The sequence below is a fragment of the Portunus trituberculatus genome, chromosome 16, assembly GCF_017591435.1.
Source record: "Portunus trituberculatus isolate SZX2019 chromosome 16, ASM1759143v1, whole genome shotgun sequence".
NCBI lineage: Eukaryota > Metazoa > Arthropoda > Malacostraca > Decapoda > Portunidae > Portunus > Portunus trituberculatus.
In genome coordinates, this window is record NC_059270.1 from 5603136 (window position 1) to 5626215 (window position 23080).

At 40.1% G+C, this 23080-nt stretch overlaps 1 protein-coding gene and 2 long non-coding RNA genes across 3 annotated transcripts in view; 2 read left to right on the forward strand and 1 right to left on the reverse strand.

Moving 5' to 3' along the window:
- The window catches only part of LOC123504635, a 383953-nt gene that overhangs the window by 326574 nt on the left and 34299 nt on the right, over positions 1-23080 (reverse strand).
- Positions 6618-8102, forward strand: LOC123504674. The gene is made up of 3 exons (XR_006674915.1): positions 6618-6856; positions 7057-7344; positions 7438-8102. It is a non-coding gene; the product is annotated as an uncharacterized LOC123504674 (long non-coding RNA).
- On the forward strand, positions 13131-14446 carry LOC123504673. The gene is made up of 3 exons (XR_006674914.1): positions 13131-13395; positions 13596-13883; positions 13978-14446. It is a non-coding gene; the product is annotated as an uncharacterized LOC123504673 (long non-coding RNA).

The following is a 23080-nucleotide window of genomic DNA, read 5'->3' on the forward strand; positions in this document are numbered from 1 at the left end:
ACTTACCTACAAGGCAACTTTCCACACTCCATGTGTATCCCTCTTGTTACAGTTAATGACATAATGAAAGCTATATCAACCCTCAAAAATAAAAAAATGTAATGTAGATGAGATACCTGTCAAAATCATCAAGGAAAATAAAGAATTACTCTGTGAACCACTTTCTAAATTATTTAATGCTTCAATTAATAAGGGGAGTTTTTCCAAGACACTTTAAAGTAGCAAAAATAATCCCTATACACAAATCTGGAAGCAAAACAAATATTTCTAACTACCGCCCAATATCCATTCTTTCTGTTTTCTCTAAAATTTTTGAACAACTAATGAAAGAAACACTCTTAGACTACCTTAATAAAAACAAAATCATTAGTAATAGCCAGTTTGGTTTTCGTCCGGGGCTAAACACCTTTGATGCCATTAATAAATTTACCTCTGACCTATACTCTGCCCTAGATGACCATAAATCTATCATCTCTATTTTCATTGACTTTAGCAAAGCATTTGACACAGTCCAGCACAACATCCTTCTAGATAAATTACACCACTATGGCATTAGAGGATGTGTTCACAAATGGTTCGAGTCGTATTTGTCAAACAGATCTCACTATACTTCATTTAACAAAGCCACCTCCAGCATCAAATCCATACACCTGGGCGTACCGCAAGGAAGTATTCTGGGGCCTATACTATTCCTACTATATATTAATGACATGAGCAGTTTTTCTACTACCCTTAACACTATACAATTTGCTGATGACTCTACTTTATACATGCAAGGTGACAATCCCACTGATCTCATTCATAAAGCTAACTTAGAACTTGTAAAATTTTCTGAATGGTGCCTAGCAAATCGTCTCACTGTTAATACATCAAAACTTACTTCATGTTGTTTACAAACACTATAATGAAATACCAACCATTACCCAGACTTACTGTATTAAATGAGGACATATTACAAGTGTACAAAATAAAGTTTCTTGGTATTACGTTTGACAAATATCTTACTTTTAAGTACCACATATCTAATTTATGCATTAAACTTTCCGTTCCATTGCACTTCTTGTAAGAGCCAAAAACCTGGTTCCTAGTGAAATCTTAAAAGTCATGTATTATGCCCATGTATACCCATTTCTGACTTATTGTAATCCTATTTGGTCAACCACTTATCCTTGTCATCTCTATAATTTGAATATTCTCCATAAGAAAATAATAAGAATAATAACCAACAGTGAATTCCTAGCACACACACCTCCACTATTTAAATCAATGAATATCTTGCAACTCTCTGACTTGTCCAAACTCTTTATTGCCACTCACATGTTCAAACACTTAAAAAATAACCACACGCCTGCAACGCTATCGCATCGCTATTCTACCCGAAACAACCACACTTTAAATGTTCCTCGACACAATTTAACCACTTTTAGACAATCATTGATGTACAAAGGTCCTACAATTTGGAATACACTACCACAATGTGTTAAAGAATGTAACAGTGTATCAACTTTCAAAAATAAACTGAAACAAATGTTCTTATCTATGTACTGACAACAATTCATAATTTTGCTATATGTAAATCCATCACAAATTCTCCTAATACTGATATCCTTGTTTTGCTATGTCTAGTGTCACATTTTATTACTATTGTTTTTATTATTATTATTTTATTATAAATAGTATTATTATTATTGTATATGTTATTAGAACTATTACTATTATCTTTGTCATTGTCATTGTCATTATTATTACTACTATAATCTTTATTGTTTTACTGTCATTATTTAGTTATCCTCACTATTTGTGTTACCATCAGGATCTATATTATTTTCTTTTTTTGTATTATCTCATTATGTTAGTTCCTAAATAGTATTCTCATATGTATGTACAGAGTATATTATAGCAAATCGTATTTGTGATCTCATAGTTTAGTATAACTTATAGTATAGTTCTTGTGCAATATTTCCTTGTAATTACACTCTCCCCACTTCTTAGTTTAATTATTTTTAGTTCTTACTTTGTTTTATGTTTTTTTTGCACACTTTGTTAGTTATTAAGATCTTGCCCAAAAAGCTATGCTTAATATGGGCCTTCTGCCAGTGTATACTTGTATACAGGTAGATATAATAATAGAGAGAGAGAGAGAGAGAGAGAGAGAGAGAGAGAGAGAGAGAGAGAGAGAGAGAGACGGAGATTACCATTATTAATACGAGATGGATTAGAGGAATTATAATAGTAATGGAACTGTAATTTCAAAACAAAACCCCATCAGAGAGAGAGAGAGAGAGAGAGAGAGATGGGGGGCGGGGGGAGGGCGAGGTGGTGTGGCGCAGTACAAAAGCCAGTGCAAAGGCCTGAAGCGGGTTAGCGAAATGAGGACAGAGAAAACGAAAACCAAGGATGATGCACAGCGAGAAAGGTGGAGGAGGAGGAGGAGGAGGAGAATAAAAACATTAGAAAAAAAATATTAAGATGAAGATGATGACGATAACAAACAACTACATCTACAACAACAACAACAACAACAAACACAGCAGCAGCAGCAACAAAAACATCAACAACGAGGAGGAATAGAAGTGAAGCCTTACACACACACACACACACACACACACGAAGTCAGATAATATTTCCTAAAGTGTGTGTGTGTGTGTGTGTGTGTGTGTGCAGGTTGGTTGGAACACTCCCCAACTAGTCATACACACCACAACGAATAACAACAACAACAACAATAACAACAACAACAGCAGCAACAATAATAGCAACAACAACAGAACTGACAACACCCAAACCCCCTCTCCCACCTCCCCGAACCTCGCACACGCAAACACTGCACTAATAAAATACCAGCGAAGTGTGAGGAGGGAGAGATGAAAGGAATGCTATAATTAATGATGCCAACACTACATTAAACATTCTCTTTAACTTATTATCACAAGAAAACAAAATTAAAAACACTAAAAAAAATGTTATGGAGAGTATCAACACACACAGACACAGACATACACAGACACAGACAGACATACAAAACAGACACCCCCACACTCTCTCCTTCACCACGAAAGCCACGTACATACCTATTTTCCACAAGATCAGTAGCACCAAAGAGGAATCCCAAACTCTGTGCGCCTGACTTCACTCGAACCCAGCATCTCCAAGTTACGAGACCAAGAACATTAACCAACTGCGGTATACCATCTTGTTGTCTGGCGCCCTTGTTTTTGCTGTAGTTGTTGTTATTGCTCTCTCTCTCTCTCTCTCTCTCTCTCTCTCTCTCGTCTTTGTTCTCTAATTAATCAGTTTTTTTATTTATTTTCTTTCAATATTGCCTTTTCACTTTTTTCGTATATCGTTATTTTAGTATCTCATTCATTAACAAGAAGAAAAGGGGAACAAGAAGAAGAACAAGAACAAGAACATGACTAAAAAAGAAGAACAAGAACAAGAGTATTTCAATCGAGAACAAGTAATGAGTTCACAAAACATGTCGTGGTGCTTCGAAGGTGAGCAGCGCGTGGTGGAGATCAGGCAAGGCGTGTATCTTGAACCTTTTGATCTCTCCTGACTAGCGGCGCCAGATGACCCTTGATGTTGCGGCGCCTAAACCAAAATCCATCATCCATCTCTCCTGACTACACAAGAGATTACCTTTATTGCGTTCTGATTAGTCTTGCTCAGTGATGGTGCAGAACTAATGTTAAGACGTACTTCAAAATACCGATGACTTCTACTGAAAATTTGCTTGGAGTTGTGAGATGAGTCAGCGAAATGTTTCAAACTTGTTCACGAGACACGAGCTTAATTTATCTCTCTCTCTCTCTCTCTCTCTCTCTCTCTCTCTCTCTCTCTCTCTCTCAATGCTGCCACTTCAGATCATTAATGCTTCCTCATGTAGCCTACAATGCATTGTTTAACTTGTGCAATGAGAGAGAGAGAGAGAGAGAGAGAGAGAGAGAGAGAGAGAGAGAGAGAGAGAGAGAGAGAGAGAGAAAAAAATACGCATTGCAGAGAGATGATATCGCTTATGTATATAATATCACCCTGTTCTCCTCAGTACACACACACACACACACACACACACACACACACACACACACACACACACACACACACACACACACACACACACACACACACACACACACACACACACACACACACGCATTTGGAAGAGGTTAACAAGCTAAGCACCGCCCCCCCCCCCCTATTAAACGGAGAAAGTGCTGTAATATAAATAGTAATATAGATGAAATAGAATAACTTTTTACTGTGCTGCACTCACCAAACAAGGAAGGGACGCTGTGTTGCTGTGTTGGTAAGTGTTGCTATGAGACGAAGAGAGAGGGAGGCAAGTGACGCATTCACCACCGCACTACACTAAACTAGATAACTTCAGGAACTTGTGTAGGGAATTAAAATAGTGATGACTGCGGCCTTTAATCTTCTGACCTCTATAGACCATTCATAAGGCCAGTAAAATGGTCTAATCGTAAACAAATGTCGAGGTAAAAATGTGTCCCAGTACTGAAGAGGTGAAGCTCAGTTAGCAAAAAGAGATTGGTTTACCCAAAACTATATTTAATGAGTTCCGTTTACCGAGTGTTCACTGTGCTAATATCACCGCTTCCAATGAAGTAGAGTAGCTTAATCCTATTTAAATATTTACTTAACTCAAAATGCTTCGTTATAAAGAAAAATATCATTACCGTTGTGGCTGGTCAGATGGCAGCCGATCTAACAAGAACACAGACATTATTAACTCAATAAGAACCAGTCAAGGAAGACCACTGCGACAGAGGAGGAGGAAGTCAGCAACGAATGGAGGTGGGAGAAAAGAGGCGACCGTCCAGCAGCGTTTAAATCACAGGATCGTGACTCAACACTGGATCACGAGCTATTTTTCACTCGGTCCCCACATCACAAATAGATACATGAACAAGAAGTCAGACGTAGCAGCAGCAGTAGTAGTAGTAGTAGTAGTAGTAGTAGTAGTAATATTGTGTGTGTGAATTAAGTTTCCATATCAAAGCTACGTCTAATGATTAAACGTGCTGAGTCCTGAAGGAAGTATATAAAATAAGGCTGGGTCATGATGGAAAAAAGGTTGAAGAACAGTGCGTTAGAGGAAAGGTAGTAGAGAGAGGGAGTGGGGGGTGGGGATAACCAGTTGTTGGTAGGGGGAATGGGAACGAGACAGGGACGGATAGCTGGAGGCTGAATCAAATGAGATGTTCATTATCATATATATATTTTTTTTTTATTCCCTCTCACTATTCTACTTTTTCAACACATACGTAGATGTCGGCTCTAGTTTTTTTTTTTTTTTTTTTTTACTGCTTCGTTATGTACTCATGTTTTTTTTTTTTTTTTGTTCACTAACCGTCCCTCATATATCCATGTATTTTCATCTTGCCTTTTGTTGTAAATAGCTCATCTTTTTTTTTTTTTTTTTTTTGTCCACTGCTTCTTTACGAAATTATACATCTTGTCTTTTGTTATTAGTTTTTTTTCTCAATGCTTGATTCATTATGTAATCATGTACAAGCATCTTGTTTTCTTTTTTGTATAGCTCATAATTATGTCACCAAATTTATTGTATTTAGACTAATGTATTTCTGTAGACTGGCGCGAAAGTGCAATAAATTAATCAAACTCAACTCTCTCTCTCTCTCTCTCTCTCTCTCTCTCTCTCTCTCTCTCTCTTTTATCACTGTTCTTTAATTATTCATGTTCTTTCCTCTTCTTCGTACAACATTACATCAGCATCTCATGAATTCATGAGAAGAAGAAGAACGAAAACAAGAACAAGAACAGGAGGCGCATTTTAATCAAGAACGAGCAAAGAGTCTACATAACGAGTCTCGGCGCTTCGAAAGTGAACAGCGAGTGGTTGAGATCCGGTAAGGCGTGTATCTAGAACCTTTTATTCTCTCGTGACTAGACAACAGAGATTATATTAACTACGTTCTCACTGATATTGTTCAGTCAGTGTTACAAAATTGTTATTAAAACTTACCTCGATATCCCAATGACCACCACTATAATTTGATCGAAGTAGTGAGATATGACACCGAAACAACCTCGAAGCACACTCAACGATCAGGATAAGGAGAGAGATTCGCGTGTATTAATATGAGCGCGTCAGTTGAAGTAAACTAGCTTAATCCTAAACTAAATATCTACATAACGCAAAATTCTAGTGATAAACAAGACCAGGACTAATGTTGTAGCTGGACCATTATGACAGGAGACCTAATATGATCACCGTACATTTTCAACTCAATAAGAACCAATCAAAGGAGAGAGAGTGGCGTGATGGGGGAGGAAAAGGGGGAATGACACGATAGGGAAACCACAAAGGGGGGAAACCGTCTAGCAAAGTAAAAGGGAAGGGGGAAGAGGGAGGGGGAAGTCACTTGTTGATGGGGGAATAGGAGAGAGATGGGGAAGGGGCACATGGAGCTAGGAAGCCGGCATGATTTGTTCGAAAGAATGAATCAAATATGGCAATCAGTATTCATTTTTTGTATTCTTTCTCACTCCTCTGCTTCTTTTAACACATACATGCATACAGTACCACACACTCTTCACTTTACCTAATGTAGTGGGGAAGAAAACGGGAAGGAATGAATTATAGATGAGTTTGTGGAAAAGAATCAGTCACGCATTCGGAGACAGCTGCACCAGAGGACGCTAAGAGAACTGAGCAGGCAGGGTAGAGCACGCACTTCGACGCAGATCCTTTCCGGCGGCGGTCCGAGTAGATCATACGTTGTGTTGCGAGTGTTAGCGTGTGTTTGCGTGTGCTTTCGAATGAGCAAGTCTTCGCTATTCTCCTCATCGTGGCCTACTCATCTATTTGGTAAGCTGCCTCTGCGGATTTGCGTTTTGCGTTCAGTTTTCTTCACCCTTACGATTGTTCGGTTGTTAAGAGACCACAAAGAAAAAAAGACACCCACATTAACTTATTTCCGTGGTCTTTTAAAACTGATGCAATTAATTACGACAATTGCACTTAACGGTTAAAGAAACACTTCTAATAATCAATTTCTTTGTTCACAGGTAAGTACCATGTACAGCTCATCGCGGGACAGCGTGGGACAGCGCTGGAGCACCTCGTCGATCAAGATAAGGAGAGTTCTGTTCCTAGGACGTTAGGGTGATAGGATGTTAGGCTGCTAGGCTACTAACCCCCTTTGCCTTTCAGATACATCACAATAATGCCTCCTGTAGATTATTCCACAGCTTGACCAAGAGTAGGAGGCGACACCAGCGGCGGAGTGAAGAAACTGGACTAAAATAGAGGCGTGCAGAAGTGAAGAGGTCGCAAAGGAGGCCAGTTTGTAGTTGGTAAGTATAGTTATGCAGTATGAAAATCTTCTGTCACTGTATTTACGCTTTTATGTTGCTAATGGGATTTTTTTTTTTTTTTTTTATTTGCAGCGTTATGAAGGAGTTGTCTTGGGGAGATTGCAAGAAAGAAGTGACGCTCTGTGCCTGAGTAGTGATGGGCCAATCGATACTTTCAAATAGCAGCAAAAATAAAGATACTGATGTTCAGGAGATGGAAACTGCCACACCACAATGCATTCTGCGGAAGGAAACCATGGATAAAGGTGAGACGCGATTCTTAGTTGCTTTAATTATCATCTTCCCCAACAGGTGTTAATTAACTTTCCTTTCCCTACAGGTGCTAATTAATTTCCTTCCCCTACAGCTGCTAACTTTCTTCCCCCTACAGGTGCTAATTAATTTCCTTCCCCTACAGCTACTAACTTTCTTCCCCCTACAGGTGCTAATTAATTTTTTCCCCTACAGCTACTAACTTTCTTCCCCCTACAGGTGCTAATTAATTTCCTTCCCCTACAGCTGCTAACTTTCTTTCCATACAGGTGCTAATTATTTTTTTTCCCCTACAGCTGCTAACTTTCTTCCCCTACAGGTGCTAATTAATTTCCTTCCCCTACAGCTGCTAACTTTCTTTCCATACAGGTGCTAATTAATTTCTTTCCCCTACAGCTGCTAACTTTCTTCCCCTACAGGTGCTAATTAATTTCCTTCCCCTACAGCTGCTAACTTTCTTTCCATACAGGTGCTAATTAATTTCTTTCCCCTACAGCTGCTAACTTTCTTCCCCTACAGGTGCTAATTAATTTTCTTCCCCTACAGCAGCTAACTTTTTTCCCCTACAGGTGCTAATTGATTTCCTTCCCCTACAGCTGCTAACTTTCTTCCCCTACAGGTGCTAATTAATTTTCTTCCCCTACAGGTGCTAATTAATTTTCTTCCCCTACAGGTGCTAATTAATTTCTTTCCCCTACAGCTGCTAACTTTCTTTCCATACAGGTGCTAATTAATTTCTTTCCCCTACAGCTGCTAACTTTCTTCCCCTACAGGTGCTAATTAATTTTCTTCCCCTACAGGTGCTAATTAATTTTCTTCCCCTACAGCAGCTAACTTTTTTCCCCTACAGGTGCTAATTGATTTCCTTCCCCTACAGCTACTAACTTTCTTCCCCTACAGCTGCTAACTAATTTTCCCTGCCTTCCACAGACGTGGTAACATTGCGGAGTACATATTAACCGGCCTTGCATTAACCCATTCAGTACTAAAGGCAATTACCAAACTATGAATTCCTCAAGTGTTAGTCAGAATAGAGCAAATTAATATTATGGCATAGGAGTAATTTTTTTCACACCTAAATGGAAATTCAGTAATGGTATTCATAATTCCCATCACCCTGACGCATTGGTACTGAATGGATTAATCAAAACCAGGCGACAATGAGCAGCTGGCCACTGTGACACCCCCCCCTCGAGGGGCTAGTACTCGCCTCGGCGAGGGGGACCTGGCTGTCATACTGAACACACATTGATTACCCATCCTTAATTAACAAGATACTGATTTTTTTTCTTGATCACAGCAGGAAGTGTGTGACCCGCTGCTTGGTGAAGGCGCCGCTGTGGACGAGTGGCTGCTTGGTGACCACGAGCGAGAACAAGAGCTGGTGAATGGTGATTTGTTCTCTCGCCAACTTTCCGCTTGTAACAGTGTTGGACGATGGTGATAACCAGAGTGCTAGAGACAGTGATCGCCAGAGCGTTGTGTAAAAATAATGATCAGTTGTAAGTAATTTCCAGGTGTTAGGTAATATTCATCAGTTGTAAGTAACCTCCAGTGTTTGGTAATATTCATGAGTTGTAAATAATCTCCAGGGCGTTAAATAGTAATCGCCATCGTACTAATATTAATCGCCACTGATTGTAATACTGCCAGTCAGGACATTAACACGAACGTGACACGAACGGCTATGTAATGTATCGGTGTGTTCGGAAGATCGTTCTTGCTTTTCCACGTAAAAATGGATTGTTGAACTTTGAACGTGGACAGAATGAATAAAGTTTCCATAATTTTCTAAACTTTTGTATCCGCCACCTGTGTGTGTGTGTTTGTGTGTGTGTGTGTGTGTGTATTTACAACCTATAATCGATAAGGATATGCTATAATTTATTTTTACTTAATTCCTTCCTCTCCATTTTTTTTCTTATTACTCTACTTCATTTCTTTTATTAGCCTTTCGTTCATTCCTTCATTCCCTTGTTCCTTCAGTCTCGGCAGTATCTCCTCACTTTCCTTAATTCATACAGTCCGTCCATTCCTTCTATCTCCCTTCTCTTTCTCTCTCCCTTCCTTTATCCCGTTCTTTCCTTCACTAAATCTCATTCCTTTCTTACTTCCCTCTTCCTTTCATTTCATTAATCGCTCAATTTCCTTGTTCCCTTCTTTCATTCCTTCCCTTTATCTCTCTACCTTCCCCTTTCATTATATTTCCTTCTGTCGGTCTTGTTCTTTCCTTCCTTTTCTTAACTATTCACTCCTTTCCTCCATTTCCTTCCTTCCTTCCTTCTCTTTATTACTGTGTCTGTGCGTGTGCCTGTGTGTGGCGCAGTTCTAGCTCTCCCGAAATATTCCAGGTTTTTATGACTGTGATCCTGTTGAAGACGAATAAATCTTGGTAATTATTTGAACTACGTGGCATTTTATTACTCCTCCAGTCAAGAACGCTTCGAACTTAGCATGGGGACAGTTTTAATCGGTTACAGAGAAGATTAGTTTGGCTTTGAGTGTTTTCTATAATGGTGATACAGGAGTCTTGAAAAACTATACCTAAAATCACCAAAACGACCTTGAAAACCCGTGCAACTCAAAAAAAAAATTAAAAACTTACTTCTATAGAACATAACCTTTAACATATACCTGAACCACCACCACCACCACCACCACCACCATCACCGTCCCTCGCAGCGCATACGTAAGCAAGAAAATACAACCGATGAATCCCAAGCAAGTCCTGCCTCTGCTTCCCGTCCCATGTTTCTCGTCCTCTCCTGGCCACCTTGTCGCTCCGTTCCTCTCCTTACTCAGCCTTCCAGTAGCCGCTCGTCAGCCCATCACGTGACCTCGGCCCAGTCATTCGGCCAAGGAAAGGACAAAATACGCATGAAGGAGTGCTTTAAGTGTGGAGAGAGAGAGAGAGAGAGATAGAGAGAGAGAGAGAGAGAGAAAAAAAAAAAATACGCATTGCAGAGAGATGATATCGCTTATGTATATAATATCACCCTGTTCTCCTCAGTACACACACACACACACACACACACACACACACACACACACGCATTTGGAAGAGGTTAACAAGCTAAGCACCGCCCCCCCCCTATTAAACGGAGAAAGTGCTGTAATATAAATAGTAATATAGATGAAATAGGAAAACTTTTTACTGTGCTGCACTCACCAAACAAGGAAGGGACGCTGTGTTGCTGTGTTGGTAAGTGTTGCTATGAGACGAAGAGAGAGGGAGGCAAGTGACGCATTCACCACCGCACTACACTAAACTAGATAACTTCAGGAACTTGTGTAGGGAATTAAAATAGTGATGACTGCGGCCTTTAATCTTCTGACCTCTATAGACCATTCATAAGGCCAGTAAAATGGTCTAATCGTAAACAAATGTCGAGGTAAAAATGTGTCCCAGTACTGAAGAGGTGAAGCTCAGTTAGCAAAAAGAGATTGGTTTACCCAAAACTATATTTAATGAGTTCCGTTTACCGAGTGTTCACCGCTTCCAATGAAATAGAGTAGCTTATCCTATTCAAATATTTACTTAACTCAAAATGCTTCGTTATAAAGAAAAATATCATTACCGTTGTGGCTGGTCAGATGGCAGCCGATCTAACAAGAACACAGACATTATTAACTCAATAAGAACCAGTCAAGGAAGACCACTGCGACAGAGGAGGAGGAAGTCAGCAACGAATGGAGGTGGGAGAAAAGAGGCGACCGTCCAGCAGCGTTAAAATCACAGGATCGTGACTCAACACTGGATCACGTGCTATTTTTCACTGGGTCCCCACATCACAAATAGATACATGAACAAGAAGTCAGACGTAGCAGTAGTAGTAGTAGTAGTAGTAGTAGTAGTAGTAGTAGTAATATTGTGTGTGTGAATTAAGTTTCCATATCAAAGCTACGTCTAATGATTAAACGTGCTGAGTCCTGAAGGAAGTATATAAAATAAGGCTGGGTCATGATGGAAAAAAGGTTGAAGAACAGTGCATTAGAGGAAAGGTAGTAGAGAGGGAGGGGGGGTAACCAGTTGTTGGTAGGGGGAATGGGAACGAGACAGGGACGGATAGCTGGAGGCTGAATCAAATGAGATGTTCATTATCATATATATATATATATATATATATATATATATATATATATATATATATATATATATATATATATATATATATATATATTTTTTTTTTTTTTTTTTTTATTCCTCTCACTATTCTACTTTTTCAACACATACGTAGATGTCGGCTCTAGTTTTTTTTTTTTTTTTACTGCTTCGTTATGTACTCATTTTTTTTTTTTTTTGTTCACTAACCGTCCCTCATATATCCATGTATTTTCATCTTGCCTTTTGTTGTAAATAGCTCATCTTTTTTTTTTTTTTTTTTTTGTCCACTGCTTCTTTACGAAATTATACATCTTGTTTTTTGTTGTTACTAGTTTTTTTTTCTCAATGCTTGATTCATTATGTAATCATGTACAAGCATCTTGTTTTCTTTTTTGTATAGCTCATAATTATGTCACCAAATTTATTGTATTTAATGTATTTCTGTAGACTGGCGCGAAAGTGCAATAAATTAATCAAACAACTCTCTCTCTCTCTCTCTCTCTCTCTCTCTCTCTCTCTCTCTTATCACTGTTCTTTAATTATTCATGTTCTTTCCTCTTCTTCGTACAACATTATATCAGCATCTCATGAATTCATGAGAAGAAGAACGAAAACAAGAACAAGAACAGGAGGCGCATTTCAATCGAGAACGAGCAAAGAGTCTACATAACGAGTCTCGGCGCTTCGAAAGTGAACAGCGAGTGGTTGAGATCCGGTAAGGCGTGTATCTAGAACCTTTTATTCTCTCGTGACTAGACAACAGAGATTATATTAACTACGTTCTCACTGATATTGTTCAGTCAGTGTTACAAAATTGTTATTAAAACTTACCTCGATATCCCAATGACCACCACTATAATTTGATCGAAGTAGTGAGATATGACACCGAAACAACCTCGAAGCACACTCAACGATCAGGATAAGGAGAGAGATTCGCGTGTATTAATATGAGCGCGTCAGTTGAAGTAAACTAGCTTAATCCTAAACTAAATATCTACATAACGCAAAATTCTAGTGATAAACAAGACCAGGACTAATGTTGTAGCTGGACCATATGACAGGAGACCTAATATGAACACCGTACATTTTCAACTCAATAAGAACCCATCAAAGGAGAGAGAGTGGCGTGATGGGGGAGGAAAAGGGGGAATGACACGATAGGGAAACCACAAAGGGGGGAAACCGTCTAGCAAAGTAAAAGGGAAGGGGAAGAGGAGGGGAAGTCACTTGTTGATGGGGGAATAGGAGAGAGATGGGGAAGGGGCACATGGAGCTAGGAAGCCGGCATGATTTGTTCGAAAGAATGAATCAAATATGGCAATCAGTATTCATTTTTTGTATTCTTTCTCACTCCTCTGCTTCTTTTAACACATATATGCATACAGTACCACACACTCTTCACTTTACCTAATGTAGTGGGGAAGAAAACGGGAAGGAATGAATTATAGATGAGTTTGTGGAAAAGAATCAGTCACGCATTCGGAGACAGCTGCACCAGAGGACGCTAAGAGAACTGAGCAGGCAGGGTAGAGCACGCACTTCGACGCAGATCCTTTCCGGCGGCGGTCCGAGTAGATCATACGTTGTGTTGCGAGTGTTAGCGTGTGTTTGCGTGTGCTTTCGAATGAGCAAGTCTTCGCTATTCTCCTCATCGTGGCCTACTCATCTATTTGGTAAGCTGCCTCTGCGGATTTGCGTTTTGCGTTCAGTTTTCTTCACCCTTACGATTGTTCGGTTGTTAAGAGACCACAAAGAAAAAAAGACACCCACATTAACTTATTTCCGTGGTCTTTTAAAACTGATGCAATTAATTACGACAATTGCACTTAACGGTTAAAGAAACACTTCTAATAATCAATTTCTTTGTTCACAGGTAAGTACCATGTACAGCTCATCGCGGGACAGCGTGGGACAGCGCTGGAGCACCTCGTCGATCAAGATAAGGAGAGTTCTGTTCCTAGGACGTTAGGGTGATAGGATGTTAGGCTGCTAGGCTACTAACCCCCTTTGCCTTTCAGATACATCACAATAATGCCTCCTGTAGATTATTCCACAGCTTGACCAAGAGTAGGAGGCGACACCAGCGGCGGAGTGAAGAAACTGGACTAAAATAGAGGCGTGCAGAAGTGAAGAGGTCGCAAAGGAGGCCAGTTTGTAGTTGGTAAGTATAGTTATGCAGTATGAAAAATCTTCTGTCACTGTATTTACGCTTTTATGTTGCTAATGGGATTTTTTTTTTTTTTTTTTATTTGCAGCGTTATGAAGGAGTTGTCTTGGGGAGATTGCAAGAAAGAAGTGACGCTCTGTGCCTGAGTAGTGATGGGCCAATCGATACTTTCAAATAGCAGCAAAAATAAAGATACTGATGTTCAGGAGATGGAAACTGCCACACCACAATGCATTCTGCGGAAGGAAACCATGGATAAAGGTGAGACGCGATTCTTACAGGTGCTTTAATTATCATCTTCCCCAACAGGTGTTAATTAACTTTCCTTTCCCTACAGGTGCTAATTAATTTTTTCCCCTACAGCTGCTAACTTTCTTCCCCTACAGGTGCTAATTGATTTCCTTCCCCTACAGCTGCTAACTTTCTTTCCATACAGGTGCTAATTAATTTCCTTCCCCTACAGCTGCTAACTTTCTTTCCCTACAGGTGCTAATTAATTTCCTTCCCCTACAGCTGCTAACTTTCTTCCCCTACAGGTGCTAATTGATTTCCTTCCCCTACAGCTGCTAACTTTCTTCCCCCTACAGGTGCTAATTAATTTCCTTCCCCTACAGCTACTAACTTTCTTCCCCCTACAGGTGCTAATTAATTTTTTCCCCTACAGCTACTAACTTTCTTCCCCCTACAGGTGCTAATTAATTTCTTTCCCCTACAGCTGCTAACTTTCTTTCCATACAGGTGCTAATTATTTTTTTTTCCCCTACAGCTGCTAACTTTCTTCCCCTACAGGTGCTAATTAATTTCCTTCCCCTACAGCTGCTAACTTTCTTTCCATACAGGTGCTAATTAATTTCTTTCCCCTACAGGTGCTAATTAATTTCCTTCCCCTACAGCTGCTAACTTTCTTTCCATACAGGTGCTAATTAATTTCTTTCCCCTACAGCTGCTAACTTTCTTCCCCTACAGGTGCTAATTAGTTTCCTTCCCTTACAGCTGCTAACTTTCTTTCCCTACAGGTGCTAATTAATTTCCTTCCCCTACAGCTGCTAACTTTCTTTCCCTACAGGTGCTAATTAATTTCCTTCCCCTACAGCTGCTAACTTTCTTTCCATACAGGTGCTAATTAATTTTTCCCCTATAGGTGCTAACTTTCTTCCCCTACAGGTGCTAATTAATTTCCTTCCCCTACAGCTACTAACCTTCTTCCCCTACAGGTGCTAATTAATTTCCTTCCCCTACAGGTGCTAATTGATTTCCTTCCCCTACAGGTGCTAATTAATTTCCTTCCCCTACAGCTGCTAACTTTCTTCCCCTACAGGTGCTAATTAATTTCCTTCCCCTACAGCTGCTAACTTTCTTCCCCTACAGGTGCTAATTAATTTTCTTCCCCTACAGCTGCTAACTTTTTTCCCCTACAGGTGCTAATTAATTTCCTTCCCCTACAGCTGCTAACTTTCTTTCCCTACAGGTGCTAATTAATTTTCTTCCCCTACAGCTACTAACTTTCTTCCCCTACAGCTGCTAACTAATTTTCCCTGCCTTCCACAGACGTGGTAACATTGCGGAGTACATATTAACCGGCCTTGCATTAACCCATTCAGTACTAAAGGCAATTACCAAACTATGAATTCCTCAAGTGTTAGTCAGAATAGAGCAAATTAATATTATGGCATAGGAGTAATTTTTTTCACACCTAAATGGAAATTCAGTAATGGTATTCATAATTCCCATCACCCTGACGCATTGGTACTGAATGGATTAATCAAAACCAGGCGACAATGAGCAGCTGGCCACTGTGACACCCCCCCCTCGAGGGGCTAGTACTCGCCTCGGCGAGGGGGACCTGGCTGTCATACTGAACACACATTGATTACCCATCCTTAACAAAAGATACTAATTTTTTTTTCTTGATCACAGCAGGAAGTGTGTGACCCGCTGCTTGAAGGCGCCGCTGTGGACAAGTGGCTGCTTGGTGACCGCGAGCGAGAACAAGGGCTGGTGAATGGTGATTTGTCCTCTCGCCAACTTTCCGCTTGTAACAGTGTTGGATGATAGTGATAACCAGAGTGCTAGGGACAGTGATCGCCAGAGCGTTGTGTAAAAATAATGATCAGTTGTAAGTAATTTCCAGGTGTTAGGTAATATTCATCAGTTGTAAGTAACCTCCAGTGTTTGGTAATATTCATGAGTTGTAAATAATCTCCAGGGCGTTAAATAGTAATCGCCATCGTACTAATATTAATCGCCACTGATTGTAATACTGCCAGTCAGGACATTAACACGAACGTGACACGAACGGCTATGTAATGTATCGGTGTGTTCGGAAGATCGTTCTTGCTTTTCCACGTAAAAATGGATTGTTGAACTTTGAACGTGGACAGAATGAATAAAGTTTCCATAATTTTCTAAACTTTTGTATCCGCCACCTGCGTGTGTGTGTGTGTGTGTGTGTGTATTTACAACCTATAATCGATAAGGATATGCTATAATTTATTTTTACTTAATTCCTTCCTCTCCATTTTTTTTCTTATTACTCTACTTCATTTCTTTTATTAGCCTTTCGTTCATTCCTTCATTCCCTTGTTCCTTCAGTCTCGGCAGTATCTCCTCACTTTCCTTAATTCATACAGTCCGTCCATTCCTTCTATCTCCCTTCTCTTTCTCTCTCCCTTCCTTTCTCCCGTTCTTTCCTTCACTAAATCTCATTCCTTTCTTACTTCCCTCTTCCTTTCATTTCATTAATCGCTCAATTTCCTTGTTCCCTTCCTTCAATCCTTCCCTTTATCTCTCTACCTTCCCCTTTCATTATATTTCCTTCTGTCGGTCTTGTTCTTTCCTTCCTTTTCTTAACTATTCACTCCTTTCCTCCATTTCCTTCCTTCCTTCCTTCTCTTTATTACTGTGTCTGTGCGTGTGCCTGTGTGTGGCGCAGTTCTAGCTCTCCCGAAATATTCCAGGTTTTTATGACTGTGATCCTGTTGAAGACGAATAAATCTTAGTAATTATTTGAACTACGTGGCATTTTATTACTCCTCCAGTCAAGAACGCTTCGAACTTAGCATGGGGACAGTTTTAATCGGTTACAGAGAAGATTAGTTTGGCTTTGAGTGTTTTCTATAATGGTGATACAGGAGTCTTGAAAAACTATACCTAAAATCACCAAAACGACCTTGAAAACCCTTGCAACTTAAAAAAAAAAATTAAAAACTTACTTCTATAGAACATAACCTTTAACATATACCTGAACCACCACCACCACCACCACCACCACCACCATCACCATCACCGTCCCTCACAGCGCATACGTAAGCAAGAAAATACAACCGATGAATCCCAAGCAAGTCCTGCCTCTGCTTCCCGTCCCATGTTTCTCGTCCTCTCCTGGCCACCTTGTCGCTCCGTTCCTCTCCTTACTCCGCCTTCCAGTAGCCGCTCGTCAGCCCATCACGTGACCTCGGCCCAGTCATTCGGCCAAGGAAAGGACAAAATACGCATGAAGGAGTGCTTTAAGTGTGGAGAGAGAGAGAGAGAGAGAGAGAGAGAGAGATTAGTAGGTTATGCAGCTGTCCTAGTTTTAGTGAAGCATGAAATTCGCACAAACGTCACTGAAGCGAAGGAAAGAGGAGAAGGAGGAGGAGGAGAAAGAAGAAAGGAGAGCAGGAAAGAGTAAAGTGCTGGAGGAAAAGTTGGAGAGGAAAAGAGAAGAAAGGAAAGAGGAGAGAGAGAGAGAGAGAGAGAGAGAGAGAGAGAGAGAGAGAGAAAGTGGTTTACATGAGACTGGCGAGAGGAGGAGGAGGAGGAGGAGGAAGATGTAGAGGAAACGAGGGCGGGATAAATGACTTTAGAGAGGAGAGAAGAGAGAGAGACGGAGAGAGAGAGAGAGAGAGAGAGAGAGAGAGAGCGCACTGCAGGGAGATAATATTGCTTATGTGTATAGTATTATCCTGTTTTCCTCGCACACACACACACACACACACACACACACACACACACACACACACACACACACATACATGCAGGTGGCCGGGCGATGACGACGAGAGGTTAACAAGCTAAGCACCGCCCCCCCCAGCACTCCATCGCTCCCCTCCGCCCCCAACACTCCACCACCACCCCACTCCTCCTCCCCTTCCTATAGGTTCCCCAACCCCCCTCCCTCTTACCCCTCAGCAACTCACGCCTCGCTCGGTCCCTTTAAACGACAAACGAGTAGAACCAGCAGACAGAATAACAAACACCACGCCTACACCCTGTCCCTCTACAACCCCTGTCTCTACCTACACCCCTACACCCCTACACCATGCCATGACGTCCCTGTTTCCTCTACACATCCCCGTCCTCCACCCTCCACTGTGGTGTCCCTGCCTCCTCCTATACGTATTTTCCTTCACCCCTATCTCCCCTTCATCCATTTCTCCCCATCTCTGCCTCCACTTCCCTGCCTCCCCACCATTTATTCCCTCTCATCACTGTTTTTCATCTCCCTACCAAGTAAGTTAACGAAATGGGTCTCGTTTTCACTAATTATTTCATAAACAATCGTTCTCACCTTCACAAAACTAAATTGTTGTTATATTCTTGCGTTAATTTTTCTGATTTATTTTTTTTTCTTACCTATTTCCCGTATTGCTAACAAGAAATGATAAGTTACTGAATGATATGTGATTGGCCTTCATCAATACAATGTTTCTTAAATCAAAATATTCTCAGTCTCGTATACAACGGAAGTCCATACAACTTACTAGGGTGACGATTAAAGGGTGAGACAGAAGAACACAGAAATGAAAGAGGAGAGCACAGAAATAAAGGATGAAAGTGAGAAGGATGAGGAGGAAGAGACGAACAAGCGAAGGTAATAAAAGCAAGTAAAGGAAACAGGGAAGAAATGTGGACAAAATCATTACCTTTCCTCTTTTCACAGTCTCAATCATACTACATTATCTTTTTTCTTCAATGTACTGGACTGTTTTGAATTACATTACTCTAATTGGCCCTTCTTTCCTTAGTTTTCCAAGTTAAGTCATCACCTTTCCTCTATACACTGTCTCAATCGCCCTGTATAAAGATTCTGATCCTGCACCATTTTCTTCTCCTTGGTAAACTGTTTTCAATCATATTACTCTCATTGTCTTCCTTTCCTTATTTTATCTTAATCTTTACCTTTTTTTTTCTATTCACGGGAATTTCTGGGCTAAAGGGGATACTTTTTATGGTACCTCCTATCTCAAAGCCCATTCGCTAGGAAACCGTTACCCCGAATGAGGAAGCCCAACCTACACTCAGACCGAGGACAGGATTCTAGCCCGTGCACTTGGAGACCCCTCGGACCCCAAAGCACGCATGGTTCCACTGTACCACCGCCAGTTATCAAGCTAGAAGATTCTAAAGTTGCATTATTTTCCTTCTCTTTTGTAAACTGTTTTGAATCATATAACTCTCATTGTCTTCTCTTTCCTTATCTTAGCTTAATCATTACCTTCTCTATATACCACCGCCAGTTATCGAACTAGAAGATTCTGTACTTGCATTATATTTTTTTCCCTTTTGTAAACTGTTTTGAATCATGATACTCTTTTTATCTTCTCTTTCCTTAAATTCACTAGCTTAATCATTACCTTCTCTCTGTACACCGTTTCAGTCATCAAGTTAGAAGATTCTGTACCTACATTATATTTCATCTCCTTGGTAAACTGTTTTGGATCATATTATTCTTACTGTCTCCTTTTTCCTTAAATTCTCTAGCTTAATCATTACCTTCTCTCTGTACACCGTTTCAGCCATCAAGCTATAGAAGATTCAGTATCTGTATTATATTTCTTCTCCTTGGTAAACTGTTTTGGATCATATTATTCTTGCTGTCTCCTTTACCTTCTCTCTGTACACCGTCAGTCATCGAGCTAGAAAAATCAGTAATGGCATCATATTTCTTCTTGTAAACTGTTTTGAACCATTTTATTTTCGCTGTCTCCTCTTTCCTTAGTGTCCCTCGTTAAATCATCACCATTTATCTGTGCACCGTCTCTTTTTTGTCTATTCTTTCCCTTAATTTCTAGTCGTTTCATTACCTGTCCTGTTCTCGCCGTCAGTTATCAAGCTAGAAGAGTCAGCACCTCTATTATTTTTTCTTATTATCGCCTTTTTCCTTATTGTCCGTCGCTTATTCATTACCTGTCCTCTATTCGCCGTCTCAGTCATCCAGCTAGAGGAGTCAGTATCTGCATTATTTTTCCTCCACTTAACTCCATGTGTCGTGTCATACTGCACTCCACCCACACTCCTGAATAATTATGAGCCACATGACCTCCTTTCTTCTCTCTCTCTCTCTCTCTCTCTCTCTCTCTCTCTCTCTCTCTCTCTCTGTTCTTTTACGCGTCGCTGGTAACATTATATTCTTGAACGTAAGCTTTCATTACAGTTTATGAACAATGGCGCCCTCCTTTCTTCATAGTAGTAGTAGTAGTAGTAGTAGTAGTAGTAGTAGTAGTGTAATGATAAAATCTACAACTTTTATACCTGGCAAAAAGTATTAGAAGAAAATAAAAATAGAAGAACATTTTGCCCAAACGCTAAAGGTGAGGAGGTTTGCAAATACGATGAAATATTCACTCAACGCAATACCATTTATACTTTCCTCTACACACAATGGAAAACGTAAACCTCACCTCTTCTTTAATGCAGTAAGGTACATTTATTTAATACTTTAGTTTATTTAGTAGTAGTAGTAGTAGTAGTAGTAGTAGTAGTAGTAGTAGTAGTGGTAGTATTAGTAAGGAGATCAAACAGTTTAAGGAAGGATCTCAAGGTTTGTTAATGTTTCTAATCTCTTGTAATCCTGTTGTCTTCTACTCTCTCTCTCTCTCTCTCTCTCTCTCTCTCTCTCTCTCTCTCTCTCTCTCTCTGCGACCCAAACACCACAAAGCAAGACTGAATTTCTGCAGCATGAGGTTCCACTTTATTCTTTAACCTCAATCTTGCTCTCTCATCTTCATTTCCATGTCGCAAATAACTTCATCACACAAGCAGCCAGCCAGACAGCCAGCCACCTACCCAGCCAGCCAGCCAACGAGCCAACCTCCTTCCCTGCCTCGCTCCACTTTGCCACCCCGCCCACACTGCTGTCGCTATATTAATCTGTGACACTTATATACACGTGCACAAATACACATACATTCCCATCCCCAAAATTTACATAATATATGTTCCTTTCTCCATCTCTTCTAAAGATAAACAGATAACAAACGGCTCTGATTCTCCAAAAATGAAAAATACAAGTAACATCTGCTCGTTTCTTTCAAAATATGGATACACTTGTTTTTATCTTTCCACCAAAATACGCAAGGTTTTCTATACACTCATTCTGTTTCTTTAAAATAACGCGTACGGGTATACACATGTTTCTGTTTCCCTTTAAATGCGTAGTATACACACCGAGCCACTTTTATTCCCTCTAAAAATGCAGTTACCTACAAATATATATCTGTGGTTTTCTCCGTCACACACACACACACACACACACACACACACACACACACACACACACACACACACACACACACACACACACACATAAAGACCTCAAATTTTCTCTTTCACTACTCCCAGGTACTCTGAAAACCATTGTGAACTCCTCCTAGACTCTCCCAGGCCCTCTCTCTCTCTCTCTCTCTCCCTACCTCTCCCTACCTCTCTCCTACCTGCATTCCATTTTTCACCCAAACGATCGCTTATTTCCCTCCTCTCCCGAATTTCCCTTGAGTTTTCCCTCTTTTCTCCCTTGCCCACTGCATTCTTTCTGAGCGTTTACTGTCACCTCTTGTGGGTTACGAGACAACAAAAGGAAGGACAAGCACTACCAGACTTAATGATCCTTACGAGGTTGTTTGTGGCGAGCTGTACTGTGGAGTTTTAGGAGGAAGGTGTAGAGAAAGATTACTAATTTTTTTTTTTTTTTTTTATCCTTACAGCTCAAATTAGTATGCATTGCTTTATCTAACTTTTTATTTGTTGTTATTATTCTGTTTTATCTATTCGAACAACGATCTATTAATTAAACGTAAGTTCTATGAGTGAATTACAAGGTTATTGATAAAAGTATAGTATCCAGTTTGGGTCAGAAATAAATTAACGTATCACTCTTTTTTTCCAGCGTGTTTAAGCTTTTCTCTCAGTTTTTAAGCCATTCATTGAAACAAACAACTTCTAAGCTTTATTTAACCGTATATTGTTAATCACTATAAACAGTAAACAAAGATATATCAGCAGCACATCAGTAATCAGTAATTTCCTCCAATCATCGTGAAAAACATCCCAAAATTAATATGGAACTGATGACACGATACTAAACATACTTGGTTCTGTCGTCTTAGAATCAACAAGAATTTTACTTATGGCCTTTGTCACCCCGAACTCCGCTATCTGCAGCCAGGTAGCAACTCACCCCCATGAAAACAGACACACCAAGGGAGAGCATTTATGATAGGGACACTGGCGGGAGATGCGAGGACGTGAAGGCTGAGAAGAGCAAGGTGGACAGAATGGAAACGCACTCGGAATCTTACATGACTTTTGACTGAATGTACAAAACCAGGCCACTTCGAGGGATGGCATTGAGACTGGTAGTGTTAGCAGAAGGTTCTTACATAGACTTTTCGAGTAATTGACGTTTTTCTTTGTGTTTGCTTACATATTGCGGATCCTTGACCACTTCATTACTGGGACGCATCTTTACCATGACTTTGGGTGTGATTAGACGATTTTATTAACATTAGGAAAGGTATACGAAAGTCAGAAGATTAATGGCCACAGTCTTCACTATTTTGATCCTCCACATAAGTTTCTGAAGCTGTATAGAATCGCCAAATAGTAACAAGAATGAATATGAAAAGGCGTCATGGTACTGAGGTTAATTGTTTAAAAGTGTTGTTGTTTCATTTTCCTTTCTAAATTAGACGCTGGGTGCATTTAAAGATCCCAGGACTTAGCACGTTCAGTTTCATCTTAATGTTAGATACCATGAGAATTCTGTTTAATTTCACATAATGTTTTCTTTAAGTGTTGTTGTTTTCTTGTTAAATTAGACGTTTGGTGTATTTTAAGATCCCAGTACTTAGCACGTTCAGTTTCATCTTAATTCTAGATAATTTTACATGATGTTTTTTTTTCAGTCTCACGAATTCAAAAGTACCGGCCAA